The sequence below is a fragment of the Silene latifolia genome, chromosome 2, assembly GCF_048544455.1.
Source record: "Silene latifolia isolate original U9 population chromosome 2, ASM4854445v1, whole genome shotgun sequence".
Classification (NCBI taxonomy): Eukaryota; Viridiplantae; Streptophyta; class Magnoliopsida; order Caryophyllales; family Caryophyllaceae; genus Silene; species Silene latifolia.
The window spans coordinates 86929373-86946444 of NC_133527.1; the positions used below are offsets into that span (position 1 = coordinate 86929373).

The following is a 17072-nucleotide window of genomic DNA, read 5'->3' on the forward strand; positions in this document are numbered from 1 at the left end:
AGCCCCGAGGGTATTCACCGATATCGGGTGCACTTACGCCTACGCTCTCCAAAGGCTCATGGCCCAAGGAAAGTTGAATCCCATTGGTCCAACTCCGGATCCACCTGCTGAACAACAAGGCAAATGGTACAAACCGAACGCCTACTGTGCCTTTCATCAAGGGAAGGGACACGATACTGAAAGGTGCTTTAGACTAAAGCACGAAATTCAAGATATGATTGAGAACGGAACGCTCCCAATCCCGGCCATAAAGCCCAACAACGTCACCAACCCCTTTGGGGACCACACTAACTTTGTCTCTACCGAATATAGTGTTGATTACACTCACTTGATTCGCCCATGTCGTCTAAAAGGGGTTTTCATCGGAAGAATATTCGTGGATTGCTCCGAATTCCTACCAAGCTCGAGAAACGAGATTACATTCGGGGATTTTGTTGTGGATTGCACTCCTTGCATACTCCGAAGTGGCAATGAAATCAATGGCGTTTGGGCTGATGACGAAGATGATGTTTACCTCGTCAAAGGTGCGACAATCCCTCACACCGAAGAAGAAATCTTAAAAGTGAGGCAACATGCCTTAGAGTCAAACCATCTGACTAGATCAGGGCGCCCGTACCGTGTGGAGAAAGCTAAGGATATCCCGAGCAAGACACCTCCCAAGGAGCCGGTAGTGGTCGAAGTTCTTGGTGAAGGGTCGACCTCCGAGGCTTCCCTCATCAAGCAACTCCAAAAGACTAAGGCCGACGTGTCTATCTGGCAACTTATCTTGAGCTCTTTCGAACATCGTCAAGCTTTGTTACAAGCTTCGATGAACATGACCGTGTCGTCAAATACTACTCCTGCGGACATGGTCACTCACATCGCCCAGAATCGGCCTCAGATTACCAACGCCGTGACATTTTCCGACGAAGATCTACCACCGTTCGGGCCCCGACATAACCTGGCCCTCTATATTGATACCGTGTGTCTCAACAAGCATATCCCCATGACTTTGGTTGACGACGGATCGGCTGTCAACGTACTTCCTTTGAAGACGGCGCATATTCTGGGCCTGGAGAAGAATGACTTCATTCCCACTACCCAGACAGTTCGGGCATTCGATGGCACTGTGCGTCGAGTAAGTGGACTTGTCGATCTAGTGGTACAGACAGGGCAAGTGGAAAAGAAAGTGAGTTGCCAAGTAATTGACATTTGCTCATCTTTTAACTTATTGTTGGGAAGGCCTTGGATCCACGCTACAAGGGCTGTAACATCAACGCTGCATCGAAAGATCAAGGTCCCACTCAACGGTGAAACCATCACTATTGACGCCACGCCAATTACTGTGGCAGGAGGAGACATTACTTCTGAAGTAAGGGTCGAAGCTGCCAATGACGCATGTGGTTTCAAGATTGTCAACATGATCGAGCTGAACTCCGAAGCAGAGAATATGGATCTATACACAGGAAGTCATTCCTGCGAAGTGGTTCTCAAGACAGGGAAGTACTTCGGTTTCTCTTTATATCCTAGAAAGGAGGGTACATTCGAGTTGAAACCACCAGTAGCCAAAGGAGTAACTTTCGGGCTTGGATATAAGCCCACCGGGAAAGATCTGCTGGAAAAGAGGGGAAGAACGATCGAAGATCGAGATATTAAAATGGGACCGTATCACCTAACTCTAAACGGTCACTTCGTGAGGGTTGGGGAAGAACTTCCCTGCATGGACTTCCCCGAACCTATCTTTGACCCAAAGAAGAACCTTATGGTCCCAGGAATCGAAGTATTCCAAGACTGCTACTACATCCCCGAAGATATTCTGACTGTGATGCCAGTAGGGACTAAACCGGATCCAATAAATGACGAGAAAGCTATGGGTCTTCTTTTCGGTGAAGAGAAGAAATCACCAATACCAAACGAAGATTTGGTAAGCATGATCCTGAGAAGCGAGCGGTTCGACCCATCTACCCTCATCGCCGATGTAGATCCTCTTAGGACCAACACGGGATGGCGGAAAACAATCAAGTGGACTGACAACAAGGGACTTCTTCTCAAGTTGACAACGGGAGAAGGAGAGATTTTCAAGCCAGATGATGTTACCGATTCTGAGTCTGAGTCTGAGTCTGAGTTAGGTCCTAAGATTGAGTCTAAGGAGTCAGGTGTTGAAAATACCCCTCCCCTAGCTTTCCCTTCCTATGCACCTTTTTCTAATGGTGGTATTCCGGGGCCTGTCCCGAATACCCCTATCTCGCCACTGAGCTCCGACCAGTTGGCTCAAATGTTAGCGCATTTCGCGCAATTCCAAATCAATAATAATAAGAACCAGTTTGCTTACGACTTGTCTCACTTACATTGCAATTCAAACTTTGAAAATGATTGTTTTAATAATGACATTGAGACTGAGGTCGAGGATGAACAGTTGGTCGAAGAAGAAGAAGAAGAAATGGAACCACCTCTACAGTTGATAAAAGGGTTGGAAGAGTACGAACAGAAAACCTCCATCATCGAAGATACCGAAACCATCAATGTAGGTACAACCTTAGAACCACAAGAGCTTAAAATAGGAACTACTTTAAGTCCCACCGAGAGACAAGGGTTCATTGGGTTGTTACATGAGTTCAAAGATGTTTTTGCATGGTCCTACAAAGACATCCCAGGCATTGATAGAGAAATTGCGGAACACAGGATCCCAATCAAGCCAGGATACAAGCCAGTCAAGCAGAAGCTCCGCAAAATGCACACAGATTGGTCTTTGAAAGTCAAGGAAGAAATCGACAAGCAACTCAAAGCTGGGTTCATCAAGGTGTCAGAATACCCAGACTGGGTGGCTAACGTCATACCAGTGCCAAAGAAAGATGGTAAAGTTCGGGTTTGTGTCGACTTCCGGGATCTAAACAAGGCAAGTCCGAAGGACGATTTCCCATTACCTCACATCGATATCCTGGTTTATCACACGGCAAATCACGCGTTACTATCGTTTATGGACGGATACGCCGGTTATAATCAGATCAAGATGGCGAAAGAAGACATGCATAAGACTTCGTTCAGAACGCAATGGGGAACCTACTGCTACACAGTAATGCCTTTTGGGTTGATAAACGCAGGGGCTACATACCAAAGGAACGCGACAACATTGTTACATGATATGATGCATAAGGAAGTCGAGGTTTATGTCGACGACATGATTGTCAAGTCAAAGGAGCGTGATGGCCACCTTGGTACACTACGCAAATTCTTTGAATGATTGCGCAAGTATAACATGAGGTTGAATCCCCAAAAGTGCGCATTCGGAGTCACATCCGGCAAACTGTTGGGTCACATCGTTAGCCACCGTGGCATCGAGGTGGATCCATCAAAAATAAAGGCCATAATGGAAATGCCTCACTCGAAAACCGAGAAGGAAATTCGAGGTTTCCTAGGAAGAATCCAATATATAAGCCGGTTCATGGCAAGGCTAACTATGATATGCGAGCCAATTTTCAAGAAGTTGAAAGTCGGGGAACACGTCGTACGGGATGATCACTGTCAAGCTGCGTTCGACAAGATCAAAGAAATACTATCTTCCCCTCCCGTGCTCAGCCCACCAACGACTGGGTTACCACTTTTGTTGTATCTTACAGTTACGGATACTACAATGGGGGCGATGCTGGCACGGACAGTCAATAAAGAGGAAAGAGCAATTTACTACATTAGTAAAAAGTTTTTGGAGTATGAAATCAAGTATACTCAGCTCGAGAAGACATGTTTGGCTTTAGTATGGGCGACAAAGAAGTTACGACACTACATGCTCAGTCATAGTGTCTGCATCCACTCGAAGATGGACCCAATCAAATACTTGTTTGAAAAACCCGTTCTAAACGGCAGGGTGTCGAGATGGACATTAATGCTTTCCGAATTTGATCTAAAATACGTACCGCTGAAAGTGATAAAGGGAAGGGCAGTTGCAGACTTCCTGGCAGATAACCTGATAGAAGAAACTGAGGTTTTAGATACATGGTCGTTTCCCGACGAAGATATCGTTCATATAGACAACGATACGTGGGACCTCTATTTTGATGGAGCATCGAACTGCAGAGGCTACGGGATAGGAGTGCTACTCATTTCACCAGAAGGTGAACATGTTCCCATTTCGATCAAGTTGGACTTTAATGTTACTAATAACGCGACTGAATACGAAGCGTGCCTACTCGGTTTGCACAGTGCTCTCGAGTTAGGCATCAAAAAGCTTGTAGTACATGGGGACTCGTCACTAGTGATCAATCAAGTGGCCGGGACGTGGAAAACCCGAAGTGATAGCCTGGCTCCGTACCAAGCGAAAATCGAGGAACTAGAAAAGTTGTTCGCCGATGTCAAATACGTGCACCTCCCTACAGATGAAAACCAGTTTGATGATGCACTATCAAAGCTAGCTGCTCTGATCAACATACTTGATCATATGGATACTATGCCAATATGTGTCGAACGAAGGTCATCACCTGCTTACGTTAATGTAATCGGAGACACAGAAGAAACCGAAGCCGAACCTTGGCATCATGCTATTCTGAAATTTAAAGAATCAGGAGAGTATCCACCCGACATGGATAACCGCGGAAAGCGCACTATTAGAATGTTAGCCGCTCAGTTTGTTAGAACCAATGATGGACAATTGTACAAGAAGACCGCGCAAAATATCCTTCTGCGATGCATAGACTCACCAGCTGCAAAAAGAGTCATGGAAGAAGTCCATGACGGGGAGTGTGGCCCGCACATGAATGCCCATATGCTAGTGCGTAAAATCATGAGATTAGGGTATTATTGGACCACGATGGAGACAAATTGTCGCGAATATGTCAGACATTGCCATAATTGCCAAATCTTTGCAAACATACAACATGTGCCACCATCACTGTTGTATACTTTGACATCACCGTGGCCTTTCTCAACATGGGGAATCGACATTATTGGAAAGGTCAACCCATCTGGAACAGGTGGGCATTGTTTCATGCTAGTTGCCATCGATTACTTCACGAAGTGGGTAGAAGTGAAATCATACAAAGTACTACAAGCAAAGCAGGTAGCAAAGTTCATTCAGAATGAAATCATTTGCAGATATGGGGTACCGCATGAGTTCATTAGCGACCATGGCACTCACTTCCAAGCTGAAACTGTTGTGATACTTGAAAAGTATAAAATCAAGCACCACAAGTCGTCACCTTATCGACCTCAAACAAATGGCACGGTGGAAGCCGCCAACAAGACAATCACTGTGATTCTCAGGAAAATGACCGATAATTATCGCGAATGGCCAGAGAAGATACCGTTCGCACTATGGGGATACAGGACGTCTATTCGCACAGCCATTGGAGCAACTCCGTTCTATTTGACATATGGGATGGAAGCAGTTCAGCCTATCGAATTAGAGGTACCTTCATTAAGGATCCTGTTAGAAAGTCAGGTCCCTGAAGCTGACTGGCTGCAAGCCAGGTATGATTCCTTGGTCATGCTCGACGAGCGACGGTTAAATGCGCTACACCATGTTCAACTCTATCAGAAAAGGATACAAAGGGCATTTAACAAGAAGGTGAAACCTCGAGGAATAAAGGATGGGGATTTAGTCCTAAAGTCTATTCGCGCTTTACTACCAATCGACCCAAGGGGAAAATTCAAGCCGAACTGAGCCGGCCCTTACCTGGTAAAGAAAGTATTATCGGGAGGCGTAGTCAGACTAACAGATCTAGATGGAAACGACTTTGCAAATCCGACGAATTTGGATCAACTGAAGAAATACTATCCTTAGAACTCATTCTCAATGTCGTGAAATAAAATATCGAATTGCAGTGCTCGTGAGCGAGTCTAGGCCGCGACACTTTTGCTTCGCTTCTTTTTGTGCGTTATAAACTGATAGTTGTAGCGTATTTGTTTTGTGGAACTACGAGCTTGGTTTGATTCTGTTGATAACAGATACGTAGGCAGCTCTTTATAAGAGTACAACCGACCCTTCCTTTAATAAAATGAAATTTTTTGCAGAAACTGGAAATTTTAATAGATAGTAAGTCTTTTTAAAATCGGGCGATGCCCATTACCACCTTCAAAAAAAAAAAAACAGCCAGTACCAAATAATAAGTAGTAGTATTAAATAATAGTTTGGAGTCGAAGGCTCCTACATCTTCCTTTTCCCTTTGCCTTTTGGGTCACGTGACCGAGGCTCCTGCGGAGGAGGGGTAGTTGCGTCCTGTCTAACGCGCTTCTTAGGAGGGATCATCATTTCCTCCCGAGGGCCCAGCCTATCTTTTACACTCAAGCGAGGACCAAGTCTTCCTTCCAAGGCTGAGCCCGAGTGTGCCTTTGAACCCAACCGTTTCCACACACCTGTCGCCTGTGAGTCAGTCTTAGGAGTCTTCTCAGTCTTAGTTTCAGGTCCAGATGCAGACGAAAGATCGTTAGCAAAGAAGTCGCGACTGCTTCTGCCTTTGTCATAATATCTGATGTCGACAAGCTCATCCTTCCGACACAATTCCTTACCTGATTCAGTCTTCTCTTTAAGCCACTTAGTGTAGGACGGGGATACCCAGGTAGTCTGAGGGCGCGCAGATACGTACCAAAGACGCCTTTGGTGCCATCTTTCGAGCCAGTCATCACAAATAGAGGGATGTAGTTCTCTTGCTCGTCCCAGAACAGCCTCGCACTTGGGAATTACTTATCTACGGCTCATCTGACGCAAGACGCGGTCGGGGTAAATGTGACTAGACCTTTCCAAACCCAATAATTGCAAACGTCTGGTCTTATCATCTTCCGGAAGGATAGTAAAATATTTGAGGCGAAGCCAAGGCATAAACCAGCAAAGAGGGCGACCTCCTCCTTCTGTCATTTTGTTTCGCCAATAAGCAAGGTCATTTTGATGCTCATCTTCATACCGCTTAGCACGCATAGTCAGCATACGGGCGAGGTACGAGTTTGGCTCACGCGGCGGGGCAAAGAGCCAAAATCTCTCACAAAGCCACACCTGACAAAAAAAAAAAGAAAAAAAACGTGAAAAAAAAAAGGAAAAAAAGAGAAGAAGAAAAAAAAAACGTGAAAAAAAAAGAAAGAAAAAAACGAAAAAAAAAGAAAGAAAAAAAAAACGAAAAAAAAACAATAGAAGCAAAATCGTGGCAGAACGCAGCAAAATCGTGGCAGAATGCAACAAAATCGTGGCAGAATCGTGGCAGAATGCAACAAAATCGTGGCAAAATATAGATAAGTCGTGGCAATAACACAAGAATTGTGGTAAAAATCAAGAGCGCGAAATCAAGAGGATAAGATTTTGTTACCTGCAATAGACGGGAGCATCCCGACCAATCAGCACCAAGGTTCATTTTCTTAGCATCTAAACCCCTGATGGTTTCAGCAAGAATAATCCAGGAAGGGTTATGTCCCGTCTCCATCTGAGACACAATAGACAAAAGCTTCGCTTGTCCTACGCAAGTTGTCTTGTTCATCCTACCTTCGAAGGCATAAAGATGTAACATGATCAATCCAAATGCCCTACGACAGTACGTTGGCAGCGAAGTACTGTTTCGCAAGATGCAAAATTTCCGATGAATAGCAAGAAGGTTGACTTCGTCACCAGTAACTATATCCTCAGACTCCGTCTTGGAGAGGCCAAGACTGTCTAGATATATTCCACGCCACCCCGAATGAAATTTTGGTATAGCCGGTATGGCCTCAGCATCCCATCCTCCCAGGGCAGAAAACTCTTCCGGTAAAGGGCAGATCTCCCCCTCAGGAAAAGCAAAGACATGGTTACGAGGATCCCAATAGCTAAGGCAGTGTTCTAGCAAGGCAGGTTGAAGGCGGATCTGGCGTAAGGGAAGTAATTGCGCCACTTGAGCGGTCTTTAATTCTTGTCTTTCTGCAACAGTGAAGTCTGTTTCCCATGCTCGCATAGCACTCACTAAATTATTCATAATGATTTATGTCGTTTGCACCAGTTTGGGAAAGCAGAATAAAATTTTGCAGTGCAACTCTTCCTTATATATAGAAAGTATAAGGGAAGGAAACACCTAGGGTGAAGCCCCTAGGGTGGCGTTTTTTTGGCCGAGTGGGCCTCGGGGCGCGCGCCTCCTAGGCCCGCCCCGGTTCATACCAGTCTTTAGCACGATGCGCCGGGTTTTCGCTCATTCATCGCATCTTTTGGCACCAGAGTGGCCAATTTACAGTTCTACCCCCAGCAAGTCCATATTTGAAATAAAGCCCGTGCACACTTACGGTTTTATTTTCTTTTTTTGTTTTACGGTAGCGGGCTACGCCCACGTTGTTTACGAGTCATACAGAGTGTCTGTGTCGTATTTCATGCTCACCCGTCAAGGTTCGATTTCAAAAATTTCAAAATTTCAAAAACTTTTTGCGAATTGTGGATAGATGATCCAAGTAGTAGAATCTTTTTGGGTCGATAGCCCAATTATTCAAAATTTTCAACAAGTTCAAATTTCGGGTCGATGACCCAGTCTTTCAAACTCAAATTTCGGGTTGATGACCCAACATTCCAAGTGATGTCAAATTCAAAATTCGGGTCGATGGCCCAATAATTCAAAATTTTCAAATTCAATTTTCAGGTCGATGACCCAATCTTTCATATAATCTAATTTTAAGATCGATGATCCAAATGTGCTTATGTGATGATTATTGCTAGTACGTTTTTGTGTTTCAAATATAGCAGGATATGCTTCAACTGGGGGCTCTAAAGTCTTCGACTTTAGAGCCATTGCAAACTAGGGGCTCTGAAGCCGTTGGCTTCAGAGACCATTATCAGGATGTAAAGGATGACATCCACCAAGAATTCAATTCAATACAAGAGTATGAAATGGAAGAATTCCGTAGCTGAAAGCAAATGACGAAAGCGGCGGCAACCTCCTTGGAAGGTCCGTCCCATTCGGACAAGCGCCAGCATATGATAAATTTTGGACAAATGCCAGCAGATGATAAACTTTGGGCATGTGTCACCAGTTGCCGAACTACGACGCAGGTTTGATTCCGTCAGAAACGGATACGTAGGCGCCTAAGGATAAGGCTCAATCCACCATATATGCAATTTTATGGGTCGATGACCAACGATGATAATTTGACACAACAGAAGCAAGAGTCAACCCCCAACGAAGTTTCAGGTATGATCTCTTCTTATGGCTGGCGAGCTTATATACGCAAGTCTAATGGACTATAAACGACCCGAAGAATCCCCAGGTCGAGAGGGACCTGGGGTATACTTTGACTTTCGCCTTGTCCAAGCCTCAGTCAAAGTGGGGGCTCTGTAGATACCCGTATCCGTCGATATTGGAATTTATAGAGAACCCGACAAACACCCGATGATGATAGGACACATGTATTATTTAGTTGTCATTGTCATTATTTGGGTTCGTTTTACGATGTAGAATGAGCGTTGTCGACGGAGTATTTTAATTTAAATGATATTTAAATTAAAGTTTTTTTTTAAGGTGAATTAATTTTATTTTATTTTGAATTTATTTTCTCAAGTTTATTTTATTGAAAATAAAATAAATATTTGATTTGAAAAATCATTTTATGAGTATATTTGATTTGAAAAATCATTTATTTTAATGTGTTAATCGATTTGAAAAATCGATTTAAAAATCGAAAAAAACTCGTTTCAACCACGCGTTTTGGAGCTCGATTATAGCTCGGTTTTTGAGCCCGTTTTCTTTACGAGTTGGCACGAATCTCGAGTACACTAACCAACCTAGGCTTCTACCCATCCAATCCCCGTTCGAACCCCCTTATCCACATCCCAAATCCCATCCCAAACACCCCCCAACAGCCCGCATAAAACACGAGCAGCCCCATCTGTTTTGCGTGCTAAATCCCGAGCCCAAAACCCGCTCCAAACACCACCAAAACCCGTGCCCATTAACCCTAACCCATACCCTAGTATCCTACCCATATTACCTTACCTTAACCACCAATAAGACCCGTCACAAAGCCTCTCAAACACTCACAAAAGCTGCTGGACAGCAGCTATGTGCAAACCGAGCCCGTCTGCCTCTCCCCCCTTTTACCCTACTTTAACTCCTTATAAATACCCCCCCTTCACCATACATTCATTCCTCTAAGTTCTCCATACATACAACCGTCATTCACAAGCTTTAAACTCCAGAAACAAACCCTAATTGCCTCTCAAAAACCCTCCACAAAACCGACATACAAACTGAGAATCAGTTTGTGTGTCTTCTTTGAAACCGTTCGTTCTCCCTTCAAACCTCCATCAAAATTTGAGTTTCTTGTTCCAAATTAACCATACAACATCCATCTACACATTAGACAAAGATTTACGAGCCAAATTGCCCTTGAGATTACACGAATTCCCTCGAAAAACAGAGTGTTATACACTCTGTTTTCGCGGCTTTTCCTGTCTGTCCAGTTCTGTTTGTGCTCGTTTTTCGTGCCCAATAACTCAAAGCGAGCGTGGATTGTTTTAAGATATCTGTTCTCCTCTCTTTCTAGTTTTCAAAACATCTTTTAAATCGAATTTTCACCATGAAACGGGAGAGAAATCGCAGTTTGAAAGTTGCTGTCCAGATTTGCAAAAAACGTGTTGTTCGCTTTGTTTCTTCGTCGACGACGGCCTCTCGAGATAAAATCTACGATCGATTACGACCCAAGACGGTGTCAACGATACATTTAGGTTGAGGGTGCATCAAATCCTCCTCTGTCTCCCTTTTATTTCGGTTTTTATGTTTGTTTTTTTTATAGTTCGTTTTTGTTTGTTTATCGTTTATTCTTATTAACTATGAAACTAGTTTAGTCCGAGTATGAGTTAAAGTACCACCATGAACACCCGCGTTGACTTGAGATGGGAAAGAAACCGCTACATCAGTCGGTCGTACACCCCCGTCTCATTTACATATCCTCGTGTTCAAGGTAGGGCATTAATAAAACGATTTCTGACTTCGCTCTTCGCTTTTGACCCCTCTCTTCTCTCGTGTGATTCGACCTACCCCTGGACCATTTACATGTTAGTATGACCTCTGATTGTTAACATATAACTCGTTTAGATGATATTAGATCAGTTTAATAACCTAATTAGACACTTTAGGGTACATCGACATAGCTTTTAAAACCGATTAACAATTCTGTAACTTAATTGAATGCATCTCTCTCTTTCACCTAATTTCTCGCTAGTATAAGAGTGCGTGATTAGCACCTTCTTATTAACACTCGATGAGTTAATTTAATTAGCGAACTTGACCTAATTTGACCCCCTTTAGGCCGTGTAGAATACACCTTGGCGCGACATCATCTCAATCTATCAACGTCGTTTCTAACTTATTTTCTAACTTGTTTCCTAACCCGTTTCGCAATCATCTATCTAACCTAATGAATCTAACCTAAGAATTAGGGTAGGCTAGAACGTGTAGGCCGTGTTTGGCCGTGTCTTTGTAGTCCTTTTCTCGTTATTTTCTTATCTTTATCTCGTTATTTCGTATCTTGTAATTACTTCGTGTATCGAGTCATGTTTGGTAGTTTGTTTGTAATTAGTTTTACTTTTATCGAGTCAAAACCTCTTCTAAAAACCTTAGTCTTGTTTGGTTAGATGGTTGTGCCCCAATGCAAGTAAGAGCGTAGTAAATCGCATGTTGTTTAAAGCAACATGGCCCGATTTATGCTAATGCATGCTTTGGTGTGTGACCCTATGTCTAATTCGATAAGATTAAGCGAAAACACGCATCACGAGGAGTGACCCAAGGCCTTGAGTCATGTAAGCCGTGGGCCACCCCTTTGTGCACGTTTTTCTAGGCCGAATGGCCGTGTAATGTGTCATGTACGGTTTTGTGTATAGCGTTGTATTTTAGATCGAGTTGTATCTTTAATTTTTCGTTGTGTCGGCATGAAATGCCTGGGTTGTAATAGGGTAGATGACCTTGTTTGTTTGTAATGGTACCATTAATTGATTAGTCTTTAGTCTTGTATTTGAGTAGCCGAGAATGTAATGAGTAGTCGAGAATGTAATGCTACAAGAAATTGTGAAACTTGGATTTGACCATAAGATGAGACGGTTGTACTTCGTATGACGGTCTTTTATTGAGAGACAAAGATGTTTAATGCAAGCCTTCTCATTTCATTCGCATCTTTTTCTGTATTTTGTACATTACATGATTAATGGATTCAGGTCTGGATATACCTTTGGCACAATTAGATGATTAATGACATCGACTAAAGGCTTTACTTCATTGGGAAACGATGCTGGATTCAGGCTAAATTGGGAAACGATGCTGGATTCAGGCTTTACTTCATTGTGAAACAATGACATCGACTAAAGACTAAATTCACAAAATCCACATTATAAAAAAAGACTAAAGACTAAATTCACAAAAATACTTAATGCTGGATTCAGGTCTTGCTTTCTTAATTTTATGTTCCAGTTTTACAAGATAAGTTCGAGGATTCACAACATTGAGTAAAAGAAATATCTTAAGTGAAGATCAACTATTCATGACCAAGTTTCACAATTTCATGCTCCAGTTTCACGTAATAAGATCCAGGATTCACAAAATTAGAAATACAAACTTTTTAAGTAAAGATCCACCATTCTGACAAATTTTCACAATTTCATGAATAGTTTCACAAAATAACTTCCATATTCACTAACTCTCTCTCTCTCTCTCTTCAACTTCCATATTTAGTGCTCCAATTTCACTTCCGTCTTCGCCATTATCCGGCCATTATCATTGAGTTTTCCATCCGCCATTATCATTGAGCTTTTCGTCTGCCATTAGTATTACCGTTTCTACTGTCGCTATCATCCTCAAATTAGGTATTTTCTATCTACTTTCTCAAGTTTCGATTCATCCTCCTTTTGTTTCGTATTTGTCACCATAATTTTCAATCAACTTCTTTAATTTGTTAAATTATTGTTGTTATTATGCAGGTTTTTGTTATTGAGGGTTTAGGGTTTTGTGAGCATAATTGAAGTCGATTTCTCTTGCTTATTTCGTTCTCTTGCTTATTTCGTTCAATTTTAGTAGTCTCTATATTGCCAGTTTTTGTAAGCTTGCTTGCGTATGGTTTTGTGATTAATTTATCGTTCTTTTGGATGCATGTTCTTTTGATGCATGTTTCATTATCTTATCCATCTATATTGCCAGTTTTTAAATATATTGTTCGTTAAGTTTTCAGTAGCTACATCTCATTTGCATTTCGTGAATCTAGGACCTACTTGTGTGAATCTAGGACCTAATTGTGTGAATCTCAGACCTTCTCTATTTTGTGAAACTAGAATATAATATTGTTATACTTGTTAATAAGTGGATGAAATCACCTTCTCTATTGTCAAACTTACTTAAAATGTTTACATTTTGGATTTTAGTTGTGATGTTATTTTGCCTTACTTGGTGCATAATTGGAAGCAAGCTAAAATGAAGCGATCGGAACCAGCTACCTCTACTAGTGAAGTATGTGAACCCGCTAAAAAAAAGAAAAGAACCTATAAAGAGCTATTGCCAGAGTTGAGACTCGGATGTCTCCTGCTCGGCTTTACAACTTTCTCAACAATGAGGATAATCCACCATCAGATAACCACATTCAAGCTATACAACAAATGGGATTTGGTTCTCTCTTGCTTCTTAAAATAGATGTTATTCCGGGTAACTTGGCGTTGATGTGACCATAACTAGAGCACATTTAGTCCCCGAATTAGCCTTGTTCCCATGCTTTTTAGTGCATATTTGGGTCATTTATTGTCTTTAGTTCTTTGTTTTGCATATTCTTTGAGGTTTTGATCCCTTGGTAGGAAAGGAGTGCAAACCTTGCATTTTCATGGCAAAATGAGGCTAAATTTATTGAATTCAATGACCAAGCATCAAGGAGAGACAAGATTAGAAGGCCTTTGTACATACTATAGTAGATGGGAAATGATGAGAAAAGATCCTTGCATCCCCGAGGAAATCCCCAAGGATTTTATGAAGAAAAAGGAAGAAAAGAAGAGGAAACAAGACTGCCCAGCAATCCGTGCGTCTTCCCTAGAAGACGCCCGTCTGCACCACCACAATCCGTGCGTCTTCACCCTAAGACGCCCAGGCAAAGACTCCAGAAGACGCCCGTCTTCACCCCAAGACGCCCGGGCAGAAACCACCAAATCCGCCCGTCCCTTGCTAAAGACGCCCGGATTCCCAGGCTGACCCATTTCATCTTCTTCAAGCTTCAAGGAAGGATGCACATCTTTTTCTAGAGACCGGAGTCTCCCTAGAGACCGGAGTCTTTCCAAAAAGACCGGCGTTTCCTCAACAAGGGACTTAATCATCATTTAATCCCTTAGTTAACCCTATTTCATCCACCTAATCCACACTATAAATACCTCATTAGTCTAATTAGAAGAGCATGTTCTTCTTAGCAATCTTTAGTGTAGTTAATATCAATCAAATCTCTCTTTAACCTCTCAATCAAGCATCAAGTACTTCTTTTATTCTTTGCTTTATTATTGTAATCATTAGTAGGTATAATTCTCTTAATCCCTCTTTAATTATTGTTAATCACTTTCAATTATTCATCATGTTTCACTTTGTTGGTATGATTGACAACCTTGCTAGCATGTTCAACATGATAATGAGTGAGTAGTTACTTTAGCTAGGGTTAATGGGTAATTAGGGGAAACCAACATGGGGAATGATTCATGCTTAAATTAATATGCTTTCATAGTTTATTTGCTTGCATGTTGTGATCTCAACTCATGCACATGTTATGTCTGATGAAATGTGAGCCTATGAATCCTTGCATTTTTTTACCCATCGCCTATCTTTTCAATGAGACTTGTAAGACATAAACCAACTCAAGTCTCATTAGACCATTCATGTTGTTGAGTAGGGAAGACTAAGTCGACTTGTATAGTGTTATACAATCTAATCGATTCGGCTCTGGGACCCAAAATTTCCTAGGATTGTAAGATATAAACCAACTCGATCCATCACAATAATAATTGCTTACTTATGACTTGAGAATATGTTTGTATGATCAATTCCTATGAATCCCCTATGACCCCATGACACCCTAGTGCTTTTTATCAATTGTTTACATCCCTTTTTATTCATCTTGCTTGTTTACTTTCATTGCTATTTAGTTTAGTGATCTTCTACATCAAACCCCAATTGTGACACCCCTTAAGACACCACTAGTTGCAATAGAAATCTCATCTCAATTCCCGTCCCTTGGGATCCGACCTTTACTTGCCTCTTTACTAATTGTAGAGTTGTTTGTGAAGTTATTAATTGTGTTTTGGTCTAGGTGCTCCTAACGACAAGTAACCGAAAGATTTAGTCCCGACCAAAAATGGCGCCGTTGCCGGGGATGGTGTTAACTTGATTTATATTTTCTTATATTGTTATTAGTTGTGTCTTTCTTTGCCTTGGGGAAGTAAAACTCCTCAAGGTTTGTTCTAATTATTTTCAAGTTGTTTGATATTTTGCATGTCTAGAAGGTCACAAGGTGACTTGTTACCCTTTGATCGTGAAATTGAAAGAACTTTGACAACCAATAGAAGACTTGCTAGGAGAACTTTGAGAGGTATTGGTGAGGTTGTAGATATTCAACCAAATACTATTGAGTTCATCAACCCTTTTGCAAGAGAAGGTGAGGAGAACCCAACACAAAATCAACCCACAATGCCTAAGTTTTCATCACATTCCGTGCCCACCGAGGAGAACCTACCCAGTGGTACTCCCACACCACAACATCTAACCGGAAATTTTATTGCCAAATCCGCATTTATCCAATTAGTCGAAAGAAGCCAATTTGGGGGGATGCCTAGTGAAGACCCTCATTCTCATATGGAGACTTTTTGTGACTATTGTGATGCGATTTCTCAAACCGGTGTAACTCAAGACCAAATTCGATGGGTCTTATTTCCTTTTTCTCTAATTGGCACCGCGAAACAATGGTTGAAAGGCCTTGATAAGGCTACTCTCGGAATTGATTCTTGGAAGAAGTTGGCTCTAGCTTTCTACAAAAAGTTCTATCCACCGGAAAAGACTAACATGCTAAAAGCTCAAATCACGGGCTTTAAGCAAAGGGATGAAGAATCTTTGTATGAAGCTTGGGAGCGATTTAAGGGAATTTGTCGCTCATGTCCTCACCATGGACTTAGCGAGTGGTTGTTGGTACAACAATTTTGGAACGGTCTTTATGAAGATTCAAGGAACATTCTCAACATGGGATCAAATGGAATGTTCACCGAAGTTGATGACAATCAAACTTGGAACAAAATTGAGGAAATGGCGGTCCATAACTCACAATATAGTAGACCTCGCAAGGCTACTAGAGGAGGAAAGCATGAAGTGGACTCCATTACTCAATTGGGTGCTCAACTTAATGCTCACATTGATACCACCAATTTGAGTTTGAAAAAGCTATGGCTAGACTTGAAAAAGCCTCAAAATCACCAAAGCATCATGTTAATGCCATGACGGCATCTTTATCAATCCCAAGTGAGATATGTGAGAATTGTGGAGCTTTGGGACATGACCAAAGTGAATGTAGGGGAACAAATGAACAAGTGAATGCTTTCCAAGCATACAAGAGTGGTACCCCTTATTCAAACTATTACAATGAAAACACCAAATTCCATCCAAATCTCTCATACAAAAGCCAAAATGTTCAAAACCCTCAACCAACATACACCCCACCTCCCATGAGAAACCAAAATCAAAGACCCTTTTACAACCAAAACCAAGGTTACCAAAATCAATCTCCATACAATCAACAAAATGACCAAGGTTTTGATGTTCAAAAAGCGGTCCTCCAAATGCAAAAGAATCAATAAGAGTTTTTCACTCAAATGCAAAAGGATAGTCAAGCAAAGGAAACCACCATCAACAACATCCTAGCTCACACCAAAATGTTGGAAACCCAATTGACTCAACTAGCATCTTCAAGCTCACAAAGACAAAAGGGGCAATTACCACCTCAAAGTAATCCCCCAAGACATGAAACGGTTAGTGCCATTCACTTGAGAAGTGGTACAAGGTATGAAGCACCGAAGAAGCAAGTTGAGGATGAAGTTGTGGAAGCTAGTGACAAAGAAGAAATTGTGCAAAACTCCAAGGATGGAGAACCATCAAAAGAAGAAATTTCAAAGA

The 17072-nt window shown here is 41.9% G+C and overlaps 1 non-coding gene across 1 annotated transcript; it reads right to left on the reverse strand.

Annotated features, from left to right (window-relative positions):
• Window positions 1-15971: 15971 nt before the first annotated feature.
• Window positions 15972-16078, reverse strand: LOC141644629 (small nucleolar RNA R71). Its single transcript, XR_012544241.1, has one exon. It is a non-coding gene; the product is annotated as a small nucleolar RNA R71 (small nucleolar RNA).
• Between the last annotated feature and the right edge of the window lie 994 nt (window positions 16079-17072).